The 16,893-nt window shown below is 43.8% G+C and overlaps 1 protein-coding gene and 1 pseudogene across 2 annotated transcripts in view; both read left to right on the plus strand.

Moving 5' to 3' along the window:
• The window catches only part of PCGF5 (polycomb group ring finger 5), a 145,658-nt gene that overhangs the window by 231 nt on the left and 128,534 nt on the right, over positions 1-16,893 (plus strand). The gene's annotated exons all lie outside the window — the stretch shown is intronic.
• LOC148776002 (uncharacterized) overlaps positions 1-16,893 on the plus strand; it is a 37,357-nt pseudogene continuing 20,464 nt past the window's right edge.

Raw genomic sequence — 16,893 nt, forward strand, 5'->3', positions numbered from 1 at the left:
GCTGGGGGGAGGCCCCGGAGCGGCTGGGGGCCGGGCCGGGCGGGAGGGGGCCGCCGGGCGCCCGGGGGTCACAAGTTGCCCAACCTGCCATCGGGGCGGGCCGGCGGGCTGCGCGGCGGGGCGGGCGTCGCGCGGAAAGGGGCTGGAGGCGCGGCGGGGCCGGGCGCAGCGCGGGCGAGGGGAGGGCCCCGAGGAACTTTCTCCTCCCCGGAGGGGCTCCAGCCAGCCCGGGCCGCGGCCCCGCTGCCCCAGCGGCCGGCTCCCCGGCTGGAGGGAGCCCGTGAAACGTGTTTGAAGAAGCTGACGCAGTTTGTGACGCTCGCGGCTTCCTGACGGGGACCGGCAGCGGCAGCGCCTTCTCCGAGGAGGGACGAGCCGAGGCGGCGCTCTGGCCCTTCCCCCGGAGCCGCGCGCTCTGGCGCCGAGTTCGGGGGCCGGGGGCTCGGGGCGCGAGCATCCAGTGGCAGCCGGGAGCCGGGCCCCGGCAGCGCGCGTCGCTTCCGTTTTGATTAGCTCGGGTTATTATATAAGATGTCAGGGAGAGGAAAGGGGCGAGCGGGCGGCGCGTCGGCGAGGGCGCGTCGGCCTTCCGCGAGTGGCGGGGAGGGGCGGGAGGCCGGGCGGGCGGGGACCCACCTGTGCGCCCGCCGCGCCCCCTGCGGGTGCTGCCCGCGCGCCAGCGGGGCACGGGGACTGGAGGGGGTCGGCGGCCCGGTGGACGGACGTGCTCGGCGCTCCCCTCCCGACCCCGGGAACACTCGGGCAGCGGCCGAAACGTGCTATTTCCTCCTCGCCGCCTGGCCTGGGTGGACACGTTTCTGGCTCCGGGCGTTTGTACTTTGAAACATTTGTTTAATATTAAGGAAGCTGCGTGTGCGGCCGTACCCGTACGCCCGAAACGTGTGGCCGTGGGCTCCGGGGCGGTGAATGAATCATCGCCCCGCGGACCGGGCTCCGATGATTCATGCGCGGTACACCCCGCGCGTACTCGCCGTGTGCCTCTGCCCCAGGGACCGCGGCCCTTCCGCGGCGGTGACGCCTGGAGGGCCGGGGGGTGGGGGGGAGAGTGCAAAAGGGTGGGGTTTATTTCCCCCCCTCCTCCCGCAGTTTGGGGGAACTGTAGGGGGGAGGGGTGTCAGTTTGCCCAGATTTCCCGAGGCTTGATTCCAGAAGAGTTGCGAGATTCCACCTGGCCGAGCTGATGTGTCGGTGGAGAGCACTGTTTCGCTGCAGGTGTGGGTCCTCATTAGAATCTGCATGCTGTCAAGTGAGGTTTTGGACTCAGTAGAAGGCATCCTTCTAGTAATTGCCTCTACTTAAGTACCGCCAGGGTAATTAGCAGAAAGTTTAAAAGTTAGTGGATCTTAAAAATAAGTAGTTCCTAAATAGAGGGGTTCTACTTAAAGGCTTAGGTTTAGGGCTTTTTTTCTTTTTTTTTAAGCCAAATCCTACAGGGAACCTAGTTTACCATTAATTCAGAACTTTTGACCACTGTGACCACCCTTAAAGACTAACTTGACTCATTCCTACCGCACCCTATGCTTTTAAGATTGAGTTGTTTTCTCATCATTTAGAACTCAAATGGCATTTACTTAGCAAGGCCTTCTTGATTAACTTAAGTGGCCTCTCACCCCAGGGACCACCCCCAGGCCTATTTTCTTCATAGAACTTGATCACTATATGAAAGGATTTTCTTTGGGTGTTCTTTAAGTCCTGTTCCTCTGCGCTAGAACTTAAGCTGTACTATGGCAGGAGTTTTCGCCTGGTTTGTTACTGCTGTAACTCTAGTACCTGGAACAGTGCCTGGCATAGTAGGCACTCAGGATTTGTTGACTAGTGAATGAATAAATTCCTTTTCCCTGATTTCTTAGTGAATCTGTCTTTGAACTTCACTGTAACCTTTTTGTGGGCCAGGCACTAAGATAGGACAGTTGTAACTTTTTTCTTCCAATTTTCTTTTGGTTGATTAATTTCCTCCTCTGTGGTGTTAAATTACAGCACAAGGTGGATTTGAGCTGTATATCCTAAGATGCGGAGTATGAAGAAAGATAAGGCATGTGGAGCCTTGTCAAGAGAAAGTGTAACTGTAGAGGTTAATGGATGATTAAAAATATTACCTGTGCTAGTTGAGAAGTAGAGAATATTGAAAGGAAATTGGCAAAGTGAGCTCCCACAGTACTATATGTTTCCAATGGTATTTGAAATACTGATATTCCTCTCTCCCCACTGCCTGCGCACCAACCTCAAATTTAGCGTAGTTTGGGATGGTCCCTACTAGGTAGCACTTAATACGGTGTATTAATTTAACTAAATGAATACAAGATTTCTGTCTCTGCAGGGGCCTCAGCTCTGTTGTTGTTAGTATCCATAGCTTAACTCCATAGGAGAGTAGATCGAAGGACTTATTTTAAAGTATATTTTAATTTGAATACTTTAAATGGATTGTAAAGAATTAAAACTATGTCAGTGATATAATGGAAGAAGGATTCAAATGTCATGCTTCATACCACCTCCCTTCAGGAAGAACTTTAGCAAACTTTTTGATTATAAATGACAAACTTTGGAGGCATAGCTTTACACTGTAGGAATCGTCTCAGAACCCAGTTCTTCCTACTTCACTGCCAGAGAAGAGTGGGCTTCCAGCAGTTCCTTTGCGTAGTAGTGAAATCTCAAGAGTGAGCTCAGACGTAATAGAATTTTAAAGCTAAAAGGGACCTTAAAGTTGGTTGGCATAATTCATTCCTTTTTATCAGTTCCTTTTCTGAGGAAACTAAGGCATAATGGGATGATTTGCCTGGGGAGCAGGATTGGGATTAGAATCAAGCATCTTGACTTCTTTCTGGAAGTCCTTGAATCAGCCAGAGCTCCCATAGTTGGGGATGAGTGGATACTGTGGTTAGTGGATTCTCTGCCTCTTACCGGTGAACTCTCAGGGTGAATGATGTCGTATTCAACTTTGTACCCTCCCCTGTGCCTTGGACATCCAAGGGATCAACACATACTTGTTGAATGTGGTTGGACAAATGTATTTTAAGTTAAGAATTGAGAAAGCAGGAAAACATGTATCTTTTCCAGATTAAAGATGTTTTTGACAAGCAAGTCAGGATGTTGGCAGTAATTAACCTTAGAACTTTTATGATAATGAAGCTGTTGCTTAATTTTCATGCTTCCAAAATTTCAAGTAAGATGGCTTACAACTTGTAAGTGTATGCACTTGCTTAGTTGACATAATTATTCACTGAAGAAACAGTAGAAGGCTGTTTCAGGACACTTGGTAAAGGTCTTGCCTTTGCCACAGTGAGGGAGGTTCAAGAGGGAGGGGACATATGCCTCATATGTCCATGTTGATGTATGAAAGAAACTAACACAGTATTGTAAAACAATTATCCTCCAATTTAAAAAAATTGGAAAAGCCTAGACTTCTCAGCCAGACAGAGTTAAGGCTGAAGCTCAGCTGTGTCCCTGACAAATAGGTCTCTCTGTAGCAAGTTGCTTAACCTTTTTGAATGTTCTCATTTCTGAATGGGGATAATACCACCTACCTTGAAGGACTGTTGTAAGACTGGGATAATGTATGTAAATTACCTTGTGTACACTAGGCCCTTAATAAATGGAAAGTTATATTTTGACTTCTGAGTTATATGACTAAGAGAACAAATTAATTTCTTAAAGCTTCAGTTTTCTCAACTGCAGAACTAGTGATTGGCCTGGGAGGAGGGGAATTCAGTTCAGTTCAGTTCAGTTCAGTCGCTCAGTCGTGTCCGACTCTCCGCGACCCCATGAATCACAGCACGCCAGGCCTCCCTGTCCATCACCAACTCCCGGAGTTCACTCAAACTCATGTCCACAGAGTCCGTGATGCCATCCAGCCATCTCATTCTCCGTCGTCCCCTTCTCCTCCCGCCCCCAACCTTTCCCAGCATCAGAGTCTTTTCCAGTGAGTCAACTCGTCGCATGAGGTGGCCAAAGTATTGCAGTTTCAGCTTTAGTATCAGTCTCTCCAATGAACATCCAGGATTGATCTCCTCCAGAATGGACTGGTTGGATCTCCTTGCAGTATAAGGGACTCTCAAGAGTCTTCTCCAACACCACAGTTCAAAATGATCCCTAATGGCAAGCCACTCCAGTACTCTTGCCTAGAAAGTCCCACGGATGGAGGAGCCTGGTAGGCTGCAGTCCGTGGGGTCGCTAAGGGTCGGACACGACTGAGCGACTTCACTTTCACTTTTCACTTTCACACACTGGAGAAGGAAATGGCAACCCACTCCAGTGTTCTTGCCTGGAGAATCCCAGGGACGGGGGACCCTCGTGGGCTTCTGTCTATGGGGTCACGCAGAGTCGGACACGACTGAAGTGACGCAGCAGCAGCAGCAGCCATGTCTTCTCTAACTGTATAGTTTAAGGAACTGATAAAAATTACACAGTTCCTGGATATGTTCTAGTGTCTCCTAGTTTATAGTCTATGGGAACTTGAACAGAATTTGTATCCTCCTCTTGTGTCAAAATTGTATGAATCTTAATTATGTTGAATTGGTTCACAGTGCTTTTCAGATCTACTGTATCCTACTGATTTTTTGCATATTCATTCTATTTTTGAGAGTTTGATAATGAAACTCCAATTACAAATCTTAGTTTATCTACTTAAAAAATGTAATATATAGTGGGACTATCTGTAACTTCATTATGTGTTTTCTAAGCCTCTTGTAAATGTGTTATCATACTGTCATAATTTTAAAAAGAGAGGAAAAAAAGAATGTACAATCTCCCTACAGTTTTAGTTGAAGTTATTCATATATCCTTGATCTAATAAGAGCAACTGCAAAACTGGTTAATTTCTAGGCCTTCCTAAGAATTTGGTATAATTAGCTTTGATGATCTTAGCTACATTTTCATTATTTTATGTGCTATATGCTAGATACAAAGTTAACTTGAATATTTTAGCCTCTCATTCATCTTACTATGTACAAGGCAGTATAAGGATGTACATGAGTTAATCGGACATAGACACCCTTCCTTTGAGAGGCTTAGGAAACATGTAGGGAGTTTAAGACAGATGCGTGCTAAGTCGCTTCATTTGTGTCTGGCTCTTTGTGACTCTATGGACTGTTGCCCTCCAGGCTTCTCTGTCCATGAGATTCTCCAGGCAAAAATACTGAGGTAGGTTGCCATGCCCTCCTCCAGTGGGTCTTCCCAACCCAGGATTGAACCTATCTCTTACATCTCCTGCATTGGCAGGCAGGTTCTTTACCACTAGTGCCGCCTGAGAAGCCCATAAGATAGCTAACCACAGACTTTATTACATGGAGGAACTGTTACAGAGGCGTAAAGTAAATGCTTTGTGATTTTTGAGAAGGAACACACCGTTTCTAGCTGGGAAATAATGGGGAAATTTTAATTAAGGAGTCTTGAGCAAGGTTTTGAAGAATTGGTAGAGTTTCAAACTGGCAGAGATGTAGGGCTCAACCTATACTAAGACTTGAAGGAAAGGATATATGAGCATACCCAAGAATGGAGAGGAATGTGGTCAAGCTGGTGGGTGAGGAGCCTTGAGGCAGGAGAGTGGGACAGCAGGCTGCATGGCAGAGGTAGGACTGTGTGTGAGCATCTTGAACACTGGGCTAAGGAGTCTGGTCAGTAGGCTGTCGCTGACTATCAGCGGTAGTTTGAGTGGGGGAATGATGTGATGAAAGCTGTGCTCTTGTGACGTCAGTTTGTACTGGAGGCGTCATGGTTAGTCCCAGTTTGAAAGCTAATAAAATAGTTCCCAGAAGAGAAGCAGCGAGTTGGGTGGGTGAGAAACTGTAGAAATAGCAAATGCATTGGGATTTGTTGTCTGATTGGATGAGGGGATTGAGGGAGGAGTCAGACTGAAGCTAAATGACTTTGGATGGTGATGGCAGAAGATGAAAGCATGAAGAGGACCACTAGTGAAGCAGCTGTGAGTGCGTGCAGTCAGTGAAGATGTGTCTGATCAATGGAAGTTTGGATTTGGATATGCTGATTTCCATGTGCCTGTGGAACTGTCCAAACGGATGGCAGCCGTTAAAAACAGAGATGGAATTGCAGGCATCCTTACGACAGGGGATGCTGAAGCAGGGAGAATGTTTCCAAGTGTGAGTGAGAAGGGTAAAAGGCCAGGAAGGAGCTCAGAAAAACCATGTTTGTGGGCTTGGAGGGAGATAAAAGAGGCTAACAGGATGCCAAGAGGAAAAGCTGGAAGAGAAGAAGGAAAAGGTAGGGTAAAGAAAGGTGAGGAAGGAGAATTTGGACGGGCCAATAGTGTAGAGACCCTGAGATAATACTTGGGAAAGGTCGTTAGGATTGTCAGTGGCCTTTGAGGGTCAGGGTCATTTGGGCAGTGGAAACGGAAGTCAGCCAGGGCCCTGAGAGGTGCCTGAGTGGAAAGGATGCAGAGTGAGTGTAAACTGGAATTGGACTGTGAACATCATAGCACAATGACTTGAGGTGATGAGGGGGCCAGTGGACACTCTTAAAACTGTAAGAAAAGCCCAAGAGTGCTATGCATTGAGTGGCTGTCAGTAGAGAGGAAGAGACTGAAGCTCAGCAGAGGGAGCAGGAAGGTGGTTAGTGCTCCTGGAGCAGGAGGGAAAGGCACTGGAGAAGGTGACCACGTATTGGATTACCCAAGACAGTCTCAGTTCACATCTCTCATCCCAGTTCAGTTGTAGGATAGTATTTGGACAAATATTACAATTAGTTGGACAAGTAATGCCTGTTTTTATTCTAAAACAAAGTCCCTTTTGAATAATAAATCATTTGATCATGACAAAGGTGGTTATTCATGGAAAAACATGTGACATGGAGGGGGAAAGATTAAATGAAGGCAAGAAGAAACTGCGATTGAAAGAAGAAAGTTGGAAGCTTGGAGGGAGTGTGATTGCATCTGAAATGGGTTGGTTTCTCTTTTTTGAAAAAGAGAAAAAAAAAACAGAGGCGGCCAGTTTCTTGGCTGAGAGTATATTGAGAGTGAGAGGTAAAGCTGGGAGGTGGAGGAAGGGGGAAGAGATTTGGAATGGATCTGAGCATGACAAGAGCCAATGGTGGTGAGGAGGACCTGACAAGTTGCTAAGAAGCCTTCACCTTAGCCTTGTGCTATGACGAGTCTTCCCTGTATTTATGATTTTTCTCCAGCAATACTCAGAAAATTGGAAGTGGAGATGGTGTGAGTATCATTGAAACTGCCAGCTCCATATGGGTCCTGGGTTGAGGAGGAAGGCGAGTGAAACTAGTGTTGATGGACTGGGAGAAAGAGCTGGAGATGTGAGAGTAGAATGTGTAGTGGCTGGTTCAGCAAGAGCGAAGGAAAGGGAGGATTGGAGTGTAGAGGGAGGGTGTCCGGGGCTGGGTGGTGAAGGGCCTAGGGGGCTTTTGCAGTAGCTCATCATGATGGAGAGATCAGTAATGAGCGATGATGTGAATTCAGAGTGTGGCTGAACCTGAGGATGGTGAAATGACACAAGCATGAGGTAGAATTTCACTGATCTTCAGGAACTATGAGGCCAGGGTGTCAAATGACACACACACACACACACGTATGTTTTTAAAATTCTGGAATACATTTATTAAAGCCTTTCTGAGCTTTTAGTTCATAAAGTTGGAAGCATCTTAAAAGAGGGAAGTTATTCCTTCATTTAAAAGATAAGGAAGCTAAAATCTTTTAAAGACTTTGTAGGAAAACTAAGGCCCACCCCAGATCACAGGTGTGTGGGGGGCAGAGTTTCTCTGGAAAGAATCAGAATCCCTGAATTTCAGATTAGTGTTGCCCTCCAGAGTACAGGGAGCAAAAAGTATCCACTGAACAAAGTCTTAGGATGCTTCCTCCCAAGGAAGGAAGCTTGCTTATTGCTTCTAGAGCACCTGTGTTTGTGAGCACAGAAACCCACTAAGGAGGGCTGTGGAGTCATCTGTAGTCTCTGACTTCTAACTGAAAGGCAGGTGATGGCATCTCTGAGGAGGACCCATGGAAAGCACACCTTCTTTCCTACCAATTAAAAAATAGATGAGAAGCAGCAGATCATCAAAAACTTTACTTCATTATTGATGAAGACTAGGCTGGAAGACACAGCTCAGTGGGAAGCCCAAAATGGTCTTATAAACTGTGTATACCCTAGGCTAGACTTTGGAACAGCCTACTGGATGGAAAGTTTGAGGCTGCAGAGCAGAAACACCCATTTCTGCCTTTCACTGTTCAGGCAAAGAGACAAGACCAAATCTCTCATGCCCGATCTCTCTGATAGGAAAACTCCATCCATTTGTAGACTGAGAAACAGAGCCACGGTGTCACAAACCAACCAAATAAGTGGCTTCACTTCCGTGGAGAAAGCATGGTGCAGGGGAAGAAGACAGGTGTGGATGGGGATTATCCCCGCCCCTCCCCCCTTTGGAAACCCTGTGAGTATCAGACAGGCATTTGTTCCCCCTTGAAACCCCAGGTTATAGACCACTCATAACTTTCGTGTTTATGTTGGAGTTAAACTGGCTTCTGAGGCAGCAGGTGCATTTTTATGTTAACCAGAAGTGAGTGAAATGACTCAGAAGGTGTGAGCGTGGTCCTTAGTTGATTTCATAGCCATGCCAAGTTGTCTCCAGCCTCTCTCAGGAATCTCCAGAAACTCACTGGTACCATCCAGCGACCACCTTTGATAACCTGTTTTTGAATTCAAAGTGGAAAGTTCTTTGTCCTCATAAAATGTTGAAGGAGCCTCTGATTGGACGTATGGCACTTGGAGTTTGTCCCGATTCTGTCACTGTTAGTGACCTTCCTAATTAACTGTTACATGCCTCAGCTTCCTCATCTGCAGCGTGGGAGAACACAGTGCCTGTTCTGTCTCCCAGGTATTCGATGTGAAAGTGCTTTGCAAATAAATAGTGTCATACACATGTAAGATATCAACATTACCGTGTGGGATAAAAGGTACATTCCGAAGTTTAAGAATTTTTTAAAAGTAAAGTGTTTCAAATAAAACAACTGAGATGACTATTGAATTTTGGTGGGACCCTGGTTTAGGCACTGAAGGTGAATCATGGTGATTTTTCTACCTTCAGCCACATCAGTGTGTATAACAGTTCTGGCCAAGTGTGATTAAAGCACTGCATTTATGACAAACGAAAAATTTCCTTTTTTATCTATTTCTCTTTTAACTGCTAAAAACGTATTTTTTTTTACTGTAAAAGATAACATATAACTTTTGAAATGTAAATGTCTCGTTCAATGAATTATTTAAAACGTGAACATTCATGGAACTACCTCCCAGCTCAAGAAATAGGACAGTTTCATTCCCCACCCACTCCTGCACGGGAGTCTTTTTTCTTTGTTAGGTGCTTGGTTTTCTTTTCAGGGGAGTTATAAACATTGACAGGTCCAAAATAATGTGCTTCTTTGAGTGGAATTCGATCGAAAGTGTAATGTTAGTGTTTTACTTGGTAGTTATTTCTTATAATTATGAATTTAGTGTTTTGGATAAGTCCTGAGTTTTCAGCCTTAAGGATTATAATCCTCAGGTTTAGAACCGTCATATTTTTGCCCTTTGAATGGAACACAAAAAGTTGTAATCCTTTGGATGTGAGAAAACTTAACTTGCCCAATTATTTTTTAAATGTTCTGATCATTCCTCCTTTTTAGAAATGAAATAACTAAGACTCCAATACTGATGATGACTTGTACAGTAGTCAAAGGCCTTCTTGGAAATACTTGAACATTATCAACGCAAATACCTTTCAGTTCAGGCACCACCATAGGCTAGATCTGAAGTGGCAAGAATCAGTGAAAACAGCTTTGTTGCATGAAAACAACCTGTATTTTCTTTCATTATAATCTAGTGTTCTAAATAGTGCCTTCTCTTAAGGCTTAATTAATGAGTCAATCAATCAGAAGTTTTTTTGGTATCCAGAAAAGGATTATCTGTTTTGTTTTTTATATTTTTATGATTAAGACAGAAAATAATGATAAACATGACAATAATTGAGAAAGTATCTTAGCTAATCAGATGTGTCTATAAAAACAGAAAAGCCATGAATGTTTCAAAAATTGATAAAGAAAGGCTCATCTTTGGGGGGCAGTGTCTGTGGTTGTAGGACTGAGTTATTGGGATTCAGTGGTTTGGTGGGTTGAACATACGTCAATCTGTCCCTCTTGAAGCACGGTTGCAGTGATGGTGAACTGGAATGGGAGACACCAGCACGCTTTTGGAGGATGAAAATGACAGACCTGTGGCAGCTGACTTAGTGTAGTGGAGAAAGGTTCTACTGAGTGCCCTTAAAGGAGGTTGGGAATAGAAACTAGGAAGAAATGGCCAGTTTATCCCCCAGAATTCCAGAAGTGTTCTGGAATTAGAGGCTCTGAAGCGGGGCATGGAACTGGAAATAAGGGCTTGATTGAAAATCTAAAAGGAACGAGACTCACAGTTCGCTTCTCCCACCCCATATAGCAGGAGAAAGTCCTGAATATTTTGTCTTTGGAGAAATCAAGGTAAATTAGCAGCTCTGGATTTAAGGATAACAGGGAGGAAAGAAGAGGGTAAGGGTGAAATGCTCAACTGAAAACAGAGTAATGAAATTGTGCATACCAAATGGTGAGACCTGGTGTTTTTTTTAACTCATTCCCAATCCTAGGGTAACCAGCTAATCATCAGCCTGGGCAGGATATTGAAGGACTCTTGTCTGGGCAAAATGAACGACCTGAAAAAAGAAAAAAAAGACCTACATATACTGATAATTTCTCCCACAGTGAGAAGACTTACTACCCAGTCTGCCTATGGTGAGCCCACTACTCGTCAACCACCCTACTCCTTCTTTCTATGAACACGGAACTTACAGCTAGTTTTTTAGTGTGTGTGCACATTCAATTGTGTCTGGCTCTTTGCGACCACATGGACTGTAGCCCCGCAGGCTCCTCTGTCAATGGAATTTTCCAGGCAAGAATACTGGATTGAGTTGCCATTTAAAGTCAGTGAATATGAGACGTTTGAAGAAACCATTCAGCAATGAAAAGGCAAGAACCAGAACAAATGAGAAGAAAAAATCATGGAGGAAACATGCAAAAATAAGAAAATGGAAATAATCAAAACCAAGAAATAGGAACTAATGAAATAGGAACAGGGCTATAAGGTAATAATTAGACAATAAGAGATAGGTCTTAAATAAAAATAAGATGGCAAAAATCATTTGAAGGACCAGAAGAAAAAGTAGAAATAAAAGCAGAGACAGAAAAAGGAGAATTGGAATGGCAGCTAAGAAACAATGGATCCATTCTTTCAGAATTCTGAGGAAAATTATTTTCAATCTAGAATTTCAAACAAACTATCAAGTTGGAGATACAATATGGACATTTTGTGCATGTGAGATGTCTCAAAAGCTTATTTTCTATGCATCTTTTTATAGGAAGTTATGGATCGATATAAAAATATGGGTATCAGTGAAGAAAGAATAATATAGTCTTCTGGAAACAGAGTCAAACACAGGAGACTTCTAGGATGACAGTGAAATTTCAAGGTGGCCGAGTGCAGCAGGCCTGGAGAGAAGCCAGTCCAGCTGAGAACAGGAGGAAGATCTACCAGCAGCCAGTGTCCAAATGAAAACAAAAACAAAGCCAACAAATGCTCTGGTACATCTGACCAAGTGTGGGATATTCCTCAGTGGGACTTTCCATTTTCTATGAAGTATTTGGTATAAATTATTGATTCATAAGACCTATTAAGTGGGGAAAGTAAAGGGCAGTTATAAACTCCAGAAAAATTAAATGGTCTTACTAGAGAAAACACATAGAGTGAGATTTATATTTACTTCGGGTGACAGTTCATGGATGCGCATTTCACGTGGGTTGATGTCTCTGCTCCATGCAGCTCTTCAGGAGTCCAGGTTCCTTCCACTGTGTGACTCTGCCATCCTCTAAGCCTTCAAATCTAATGCATTGTCCTCACCTGTGTGAGCGGTTAGCGCTTGATTGCAGCCTGTGTGCACTCCAGCTCACAGGAATGGGAAAGAGCAATGACGGGCAAAGGTTTAAAGTTCAAGCCTGCAAGTGGCAGAGATCACTTTCCCTCATATTCCAGTGGCAAAAATTTACTCACATGGCCACACCTAGGGAAAATATTCAAAATATTTCATAACTAGTAGCCTATCAGAACACAGGTTCTAATATGGAGTGAGAACTGCTCTAAAAACTCCCTCCTATATCAGACGTTAGCATTTTGTTTGCTGGATAATGGGGACAGGAGAGGGTCCCTGGAAGGCCTAAGAGAAGCTCAGGTAACAGTCATTTACCAGCTGGTGTGGAAGTATTTTAATAGTGACTGGTGCAATATACTAAGACACATACCTTATTAACCCTGACCATACATACTGGAAAAGGTCAGTCTTCATTCCAATCCCAAAGAAAGGGAATGCCAAAGAATGCTCAAACTACCGCACAATTGCACTCATCTCACATGCTAGTAAAGTCATGCTCAAAATTCTCCAAGCCAGGCTTCAGCAATATGTGAACCGTGAACTCCCAGATGTTCAAGCAGGTTTTAGAAAAGGCAGAGGCACCAGAGATCAAATTGCCAACATCCTCTGGATCATGGAGAAAGGAAGAGAGTTCCAGAAAAACATCTATTTCTGCTTCATTGACTATGCCAAAGCCTTTGACTGTGTCGATCACAATAAACTGTGGAACATTCTGAAAGACATGGGAGTCCCAGACCACCTAACCTGCCTCTTGAGAAACCTGTATGCAGGTCAGGAAGCAACAGTCAGAACTGTACATGGAACAACAGACTGGTTCCAAATAGGAAAAGGAGTACGTCAAGGCTGTATATTGTCACCTTGCTTATTTAACTTATATGCAGAGTACATCATGAGGAACGCTGGGCTGGAAGAAGCACAAGCTGGAATCAAGATTGCTGGGAGAAATATCAATAACCTCAGATATACAGATGACACTACCCTTATGACAGAAAGTGAAGAGGAACTCAAAAGCCTCTTGATGAAAGTGAAAGAGAGTGAAAAGGTTGGCTTGAAGCTCAACATTCAGAAAACAAACATCGTGGCATCTGGTCCCATCTCTTCATGGGAAATAGATGGGGAAACAGTGGAAACAGTGTCAGACCTTATTTTTTTTGGGCTCCAAAATCACTGCAGATGCTGATTGCAGCCATGAAATTAAAAGACGCTTACTCCTTGGAAGGAAAGTGATGACCAACCTAGATAGTATATTAAAAAGCAGAGACATTACTTTGCCAACCAAGGTCTGTCTAGAGTCAAGGCTATGGTTTTTCCCGTGGTCATGTATGGATGTGAGAGTTGGACTGTGAAGAAAGCTGATTGCCGAAGAATTGATGCTTTTGAACTGTGGTGCTGGAGAAGACTCTTGAGAGTCCCTTGGACTGCAAGGAGATCCGACCAGTCCATTCTATAGGAGATCAGTCCTGGGTGTTCATTGGAAGGACTGATGCTAAAGCTGAAACTGCAATACTTTGGCCACCTCATGCGATGAGCTGACTCACTGGAAAAGACTCTGATGCTGGGAAAGGTTGGGGGCAGGAGGAGATGGGGACGACAGAGAATGAGATGGCTGGATGGCATCACCGACTCTGTGGACATGAGTTTGAGTGAACTCCGGGAGTTGGTGATAGACAGGGAGGCCTGGCGTGCTGTGATTCATGGGGTCGCAGAGAGTCGGACACAACTGAGCAACTGAACTGATACATACTACCAGAGAGGTTGGGGAAAAATATTGACTTCACTCTATCATAGGAGTCTGGGAGAGGATAAGCTCGTGTCTAATAAGACATTGGTAATTCTATTAATTACTAAATGAATGTCAAAAGTAAATCAAGAAATATCAGTATAAGCATATTGTTTAGGAATATAAAATTAAATATCAAAAGAGAACTAGTTAAATATTTTTAGCGTAGATTGCCTTTGGCAAGTTAGTTTGGGGGTGAGTGGAGATGTAAGAGAGGTTACTGCTGTGTTTTCATTTTAAGCCTGGTAGTAATTTACATGAGTTATGTTGACAAAAATAAAACTAGTAAGAAAAAACAGTAATCCAGTGCTATTAGAGAATTATTTCCATGGAGGAGAATTACATTAGAGAATTATTTACGTGGAATCCCGAGCTTTTAAAAATATACATTAGAAGTTAAGAAACATTGTTTCAAAGTTAGACTCCTCCCTCAGGACTGAACTCCAGTCCTCTGGAATCACTGTCTCACAGTCATTTGAGGGAGCTTTAAAAAAGTTGAGAGGACTCCCGCCTTCCTGAGATTCTGGCTTCTTTGGCTTTGGGTGGGCCCCAAGGGATCCGTAACTTTTCAAAGAACCCCAGATGCTTCTGATATATAGGGAGGGCTGACTGCCAGCCAAGTAGTTTAGATACCCTTGCTTCTGCTACTTAAATGCTTCTTTTCTTCCTGTCCTCGCTCACTGCTTCTGCTTGAGTCTGATCTTCTCTGTCTCTCAGTTCTGAACCAGTGTGGTCTGTTTGGGGTCAGAAGAGTAGGAGAACAGAAAGAAGAGACATGGGAGAGGTTGTTTGGTGACTGAATAGTGAGAATGGCTGTACAGAAAGCCAGTATGTGTCCTTTTGTTTTGCAGAAACTAATTAAATTGATGGTCTTATCTTGCATTTCTGATGGAGTAATTTTAGAGCTCAAGTAAATTTGAACTTAATGACGTTTTGTTATTTCTTTACATTTGGTATTGCCTCCGGTGGCTAAATTCACTGCATCCTCAGGTTGCCTTCAAGTTCTTTTATCTCCCCTAGGTTTGGCCCCTGATGGTCCCAGCTGTGGTTGACCATATGTTCACCACTAGCACCTGGGATCAACAACAGTTCCTATAACTCTCTAGTTTTCTGTGAGGGAATTCTTAGAAGGAGATTAGCAAGCAAGAGATGAAGGAATTTCAGAACGATGTTATTTCCCAAGGTTAGAGGTCTTGTTAACTAGACTTTGATCACAAGAGATTTTGTATACCTTAAAGGAGAAATGTTTGTTGTGTGGATGAGAAAGTTTAGGCCTCAGGGAAGAACTTCTTTTTAATCTAACTTTCGATTTTTTGTATTATCAGTAATTACAGACATAGTTACTTTCCTTTGTACCTTTCCCCAGCCCGTTCCCTGCCTCTGTAGATTCAGCTGCTTTTGTGAATCAGACGTCAGAGATCTGCTTGTGACCATTTCACATCAGGCCAGTGCTCTGCACCATGCAGGGGAGGACTTGCCTCTCGCAGCATGTCCAGGGTATAAGGAGCTGTCCTGGCTGGTTTCTGAGCAAGTACTTTACATTTAAAACATTTGTACACTGGGGTCAGAGTGTGACCTTTAAGGTGAGGGATTGATTCAGCCCATCAATCAGTCTTATTCAGAGCTTGCCCACTTAGTGCAAGTCTGTTCTAGGTCAGTGCATCTCACACTTCACCGTGCACGCGCATATTACTCTGGATGGCATTTCATTGCAGATTCCACTTCAGTTGCTCTCAGGTGGGACCAGAGATTTTGCGTTTCCATTAAGCTCCCAGAGGATGCTGTTGGTTCTCAGACTGCACTTAAAGAAACAAGGTTCTGGTTACCGGTTCTCAATTCTGATTCCTTTGTGGAATCACCTAGGGGCTTTGAGGGCTTATCTCTATAGTGTTTCTGATACCACTGGTCTCGGGTGTGGCCCAGTTATTATATATATATATATATATTATAGTCCATGGGTTGCAAAGAGTCAGACATGACTAACCACACGTGCACACACACACACACACACAGGTGACTGAAGGTGGCTATCAGAGGGGACATGCCAAAGAAGAAAAAAATAGCCTTTACATTAAAACCCATATGTCACCTAACAGGAAAAATATTTAAAGTGACGAACAGATACAAAGTTAGTGTCTTTTTTTTTTTCCTTCCCAAGGGATCCTTCTGTCTTCTACATCCTTTCACTAAGAGATCATGGGAAAATTACATTAGAAACTTTTTGATGCTTTGTTTTCTCTAGGGAAGGCTATTCATTTACTTCTTATGTACATGTTTTGTTGTTATTTAGTCATTAAATCATTCCAGCTCTTTGCAACCGCATGGCCTGTAGCCTGCCGAGCTTCTCTGTCCATGTGATTTTCCAGGTAAGAATACTGGAGTGGGTTGCCATTTCCGATTCCAGGCGATCTTCCCGACCTAGGGATTGAAGCCACATCTCTTGCGTTAGCAGGTGGATTCTTTACTACAAAACCACCTGGGAAGCCCATGTATATGTTTACCTATAAATATGTGTATTTGCAAAGTTTCCACATAGTCAGAATTCTAGTCCTTATCCTTTGCCAAATACTTAGGAAAATTTAGAGTATCCCCTATACTTTGTCTTAACTTGTCCTAAAACTTGAGTGACTTAACCATCTTGGTGAGGAAACAGTTGTTATTCTCAGGATTTTCCAATGCTGATGGCAATGGATGACTTGATTTGCTTGAAAATCATAGGTCTTAGTTCAGTTCAGATGTTACTTGTTTTGCTATTCTTACAGTGATGATCCTAGAAGCAGATGACACAATGTTGTGTATATTAAAATTATGTAAATTACAATTTCTTGGAAAGCAATAAGCATTAAATCCAGTGGATTAAAATTAAATATAATTGTGTGGCTAAGAAATTGCAATCCTCTCTTCCACCTCCGTACCATTCAGTCAAAAATAGGGTTTTGATTTTATTTCCTTAACATAAACTTGTCTGCTTCATAGACTCTGACTTGGGTCAGACCCTCCTTACTTCTCATTCATGTTAATTTCTTTACTGGAACTCCCCGCACTCTTATTCCTCACAGCTGTTCTGCCAGAGTTCTCATTTGTGGAGGTAAATCTATGGCTGAGGACAGAGTCTGAGGCTGGACTCCGAATCTCCAGGGTGTCTT

This window comes from Moschus berezovskii, chromosome 12, assembly GCF_049115385.1.
Source record: "Moschus berezovskii isolate FMDL1 chromosome 12, NW_MosBer_1.0, whole genome shotgun sequence".
In the NCBI taxonomy this organism is placed as follows: Eukaryota; Metazoa; Chordata; class Mammalia; order Artiodactyla; family Moschidae; genus Moschus; species Moschus berezovskii.